Source organism: Chrysochloris asiatica, unplaced genomic scaffold (genome assembly GCF_000296735.1).
Source record: "Chrysochloris asiatica unplaced genomic scaffold, ChrAsi1.0 scaffold00253, whole genome shotgun sequence".
Lineage (NCBI taxonomy): Eukaryota > Metazoa > Chordata > Mammalia > Afrosoricida > Chrysochloridae > Chrysochloris > Chrysochloris asiatica.
This window is the reverse complement of record NW_006408771.1, coordinates 2,464,603-2,469,457: the sequence shown is the minus strand read 5'-3', so window position 1 is coordinate 2,469,457 and position 4,855 is coordinate 2,464,603.

Genomic DNA, 4,855 nt, shown 5'->3' with positions numbered 1-4,855 from the left:
TTACTCTTCCCTGAGTTGGGGCTTATCATCTTGATGACAGGTAATGTTTCCCTTGAGTTACAGATGAAAATAGACCACCAGCTGATTAGTAACTGCCCTTTCCTTAATCTACCAGGTCTTACACATTACCCCATGCCACTCATATATTCAAATTCATTTAAGACACTAGCAAGACAATCCACAGATAAAAAGCACCTAACAATGCTAAAATGGCAAGGACAATTTTATTTAGGGGGGAAAAATGTTTGCTGCTATAGGGATCAGGGTCATGGTTGGCTTCATGCTGGGAGTCAAGATGAGGGCCTTGGACCTTCTTTGAGCCCTGCAGTGAGTAAGTCTCACCATATTAAAGCTGAATCCTGGCTCCATGAAGCCAGAGAGAAGACCAAGAGGTAAGAGGAGAGGCAGGAAATGGGACAGAGGCCATAGAGGAGAAAGACAGAGAGGAACCGGGCCTTGACTGGGCTTTGAGGGAGGCCAGACCCCATTTTACATCCAAATCCCAAAATACACATTTAATGAAGCAGTCCCTCTAGCAAAGGCTAATCTGGTCCTGGTATGGCACTGTAGGATAAGCATTGGACTGCAAGGTTGATTTGAACTTCAAGGTCGTGGTTCAAATCCACCAGCCTCTCCTCAGAAAACCTATACAGGGTCCCTATGAGCTGGAATTGACACAACGGTACTTAACAACAACAACAACAACAAATTTGCTTTAAACACACAGAGGAATAGAATTGTGTTCTAATCCAGGGACTATCTTTATACAATATGGAGTTGCACAATGACCAAATGATATAATAACCTGTTTCACCGGACATATTGTAGAATGTTAGCTGACACAAGGCTATGTTCATAGCCTATGATCTTAAGTTTGTTTCTTCATTTTGGCTTATACAAAATATTGTTATGTTTATATTTTCACATTTAAAACTATCTTAACATGGGATATAGAACTTTAAAAAGTATGATCATGTTTCACCAGTATTTTCTTTCATTTTGATATTTTCAAAGATATTTACAAAACTGTTTATTTGAGTGTAATACAAATATAAAGAAGTCCTGGTGTGGCACTGTGGGTTAATGTGCCAGAATGCAAAGCTGTTTGAACTGCAAAGTCGGAGGTTCAAGCTCACCAGCCGCTCCTTGGAAACCCTATACAGAGTCGCTATGGGTCGGAATCTACTCTATGGCAATTAACAACAACAAGAGAATCTATTGGGCAGTTCAAGTGAAGACAAAGAGGTCAACTTATAAAATTATAGTGACTGTTTTGGGAACTTCAAAAGGGTAATCATTAATTTTCTATAGGGCCCAGAATGGGCACAGAGTTTTATAATTAAGAAGATTTAAGAAAATTAAAAATTTCATTGATGAGAAGAATACCAGGAAAGTAACACCAGGAACCTTTTTTTTTCCCCTCACATCAATATACCTGCCCATTTTTAAGGATAGGAAAGCTGTCCTAAAAGAATTTTACTGGGAGACCTTACTCCACCCAATATAGAGCCATGTATTTGCCCATTCAAATTTCTTTGGGTTCCCAAAATTGAAAGATACACAATGTGAATCCTTCAAGGATGCCAACATTACCATTTTGATATTGTATAAATGGAAGGGTATAGAATTATTTGGGGAAATGCTGGAGAGATGAAAACATCATCTTTATGATTGTATCCTTGGAGATGAAGAATATATCAAGAAAAAATAACTTCACATTTTGATATTTTTGTTTAATAAATTCTGTGTCTCAATCAAGCATTAGAGAACACTGTAAGTTTAATAAAATTATTGAGATATATTTATCAAAATCTGTAACAGGTAAAAACGACTATATTCCTTTGAATTTAACCGTGATTTGTTGATACTACCTGTGGAGTTAGAGTTTTTTAAAAAATTAACTTAATATTTTTTGCTCTCTTCATTATTACAGACTCTATATTAAGTTTTCTTTTTCTTTCTGGCAACTCTACTTCCAGACTGGGCTCTTCTTATAAATCACCATACACTACACTAATTTGCAATAATATCTCCTAAGAATCACTTATTCCTAGGAGACATGGCTTAAAACATCATCCTTTTATACCTATGAGCACTCAATTAAAGAAAATTATCAGAGTAGCCAGAGGTATAAAGGAACGTAGCTGTTTTTCTAATGGTGCTGTAATTTAAAAATGAATCACTGTTGGTGAAAAATATGTGTTAGACACTTTTTCCCTAAGGGAAAGCATTGTTGTTGTTATAGTCCCTGTTTTATGAGGCTTTAAATCTTCTTGGGAGTAAAAGGCATTTAGTTTTCTAAATGCAGTTCTTTGCACATTTCATTGTAATATATTATTTGTCTTCTCAAGCTGCCCTTTGAAATTTTCTGTTCAGTTCTTTTACTTCATCATTTCTTCCATTTGCTTTAGCAAACTCTATGCTGGACAGCAAGCTATACTTTCTTCTGACATCCATTTTGGTCTTTTTTTTCTTTGCTGTCTTTTTAATAATCATTTGCTTTCTTCCTGATTGATGTTCTTGATGTCATCCACACTCTTTTGATCTTCAGTCATTAGTGTCTAATGCATCAGTTTTGTTCTTGAGATGGTCACTGATTTCTGGTGGGATATTTTCAATGTCATATTTAGCTATTAAAAGGTTTTAAACATTTCCTTCAGCCTCAGCCTGAACTTGCATCTGAGCAATTGATAGTTTGATCCACATTTGCTCTTGAGCTTGTTGGGGTGATGATATTGAGCTTTTTCAACCTCTTCTACAATTACAGTCAATTTTAGTCTTGTATATTTCATCTGGTGAGGTCCATGTGTATATTTTTTATTATTGGTTTTTAAGTTGTTCAGGAAGGTATTTGCAATAAATAAATAATTGGTTTTATACAATTCTACTATGCTATGACCAGAATCATTTCTATCACCAAGGTCATATTTTCTAACAACTAACTCTTCCTCTTTGTTTTCAATCTTCACATGTCAATCTCCACTAACAATATATTAGGATTGCATGTTTGATTAATTTCAGACTGAAGAACTTGATAGAATAATTAATTTCTTTTTCACTAGTTTTAGTTGTTGTTTCATAAATTTGAATAATAGTTGTATTAACTTGTCTCCCTTGTTGACATATGGAAATTATCCTATCACAGACAACATCATATTTCAATATAGATATTGAAATGCTATTTTTAATGATGAATGTTACGCCATTCTTCTTGAATTTGTTGTTCCAGCATCATTAACCCTACAACTGTCAGATTCACAATAGCCAATACCAGCCCATTTCAGCTCACTGATGAGTCTTTCTGTGGCACTGTAAGATAAGCACTGGCCTGCTAGTCACAGAATCAGTAATTCTAACTCACCATCCACTGCTCATAAATCCTATTCAGGGTCGCTGTGAGTTGGAACTGATTTGATGACATTTAACAACATGTCTAGAATATCTATTTTTATGCATTATAATTTATTTTCACAACTTCCAATTTTTCCAGATTCATTGTTAGTACATTCCATGTTCTCATTATTAATGACTGCTTGCAGTTGTTTCTTCTCATTTTCAGTTCTGCCACATCAGTAAATGAAGGTCCTGAAAGCTACACTCCATTTATGTCATGGTCATATGATCATGGTCAACTCTACTCTGAAGAGGTAGCTCTTCCCCAGTTGGATTTTGAGTGCCACCAACCAGAGGGACTCATCTTCCAGTACCGTATCTGATAATATTTTGTTGCTATTCATAATGCTTTCATCTTCTGGTATTATATATGACAATGTTCTTTTGGTATTTACTAGGTTTTCAGTGGGTAAACATTCAGAAATACTCTGCCCCTCCTTATTCTTAGTCTGTCTTAACCTGGAAGCTCCATTGAAATCTTTCCACCATGGGTGATCCTGCTGATGTTTCAGATACTGGTGGTGTGGCTTCCAGCTTCTCAGCACCACAGAAGCCACTATAGTGTGCTAAACTTACAGAGTGTTGTTATCATAGGCAGGCTTATAAAATGATAATTGTTTTGTCTTCTCTAGGCATAGGTACTTGAATACAGTCAACTGGAAATATCCCATAAGTGGTAGGTGTTGGTTTTATTTAACACTAAAATTCATATTGCACATGCAAATTAGATTTATTATTATTAGTGACTTTTACAGACACTTTTACATACATTGTGAGTTTGTGCATTAGAGTTGGGTTCTCTGAGAAGCGGATCTCAGTACTCAAAGACAAATGACTCAATAGGAACTACTGCCAGGAGAAACTAGCAAAGAAATGGGGAAAACAGACTAGTGTTAATAAAGAAGAGACGCATGGTTGTGATTTCAAGTGAACTTAACCTCTGCCTTATCTCTCAGTTAATCCTGGAGTGGAATGTAAATTAGACTCAAGGTCAAAAGCTTGACTTTTGTCTTTCCAAAGACCAGTCATCAAGCATGGGAAATATCAGGGGTCACACAATTCCCAGGGAATTATTCCTCTTCATGAAAATCTATCAGCTCCAAAGCATAAAGACATTCCAGACTTTCACAAATGGAGGCTTTAGAAAGATCACAGGTAAATGTAGAGATTTGTAAAAGGGATACACCCATTTTTACCACAGTAGTTCTAACCCACCAGCCACACTGGCAATCCCTAAACAAGGTTGCTGTGATTCAGAATCAACTTGAAGATACTTAACAACAACAACAAAAACATTGCCTCTTTAAATTCTTATCTTTTTATAATGGAAAAAAGCATCAGGAAAATGAGGTGAGGGGAAATTTCATAAAAATAGAACCAAAGGATACTGACTATTTTAGTTTCCTCTGCTCTTCCTATTTACATTCAAAATGATTTTTCTACTTGTAAGTAGTAGATTGCA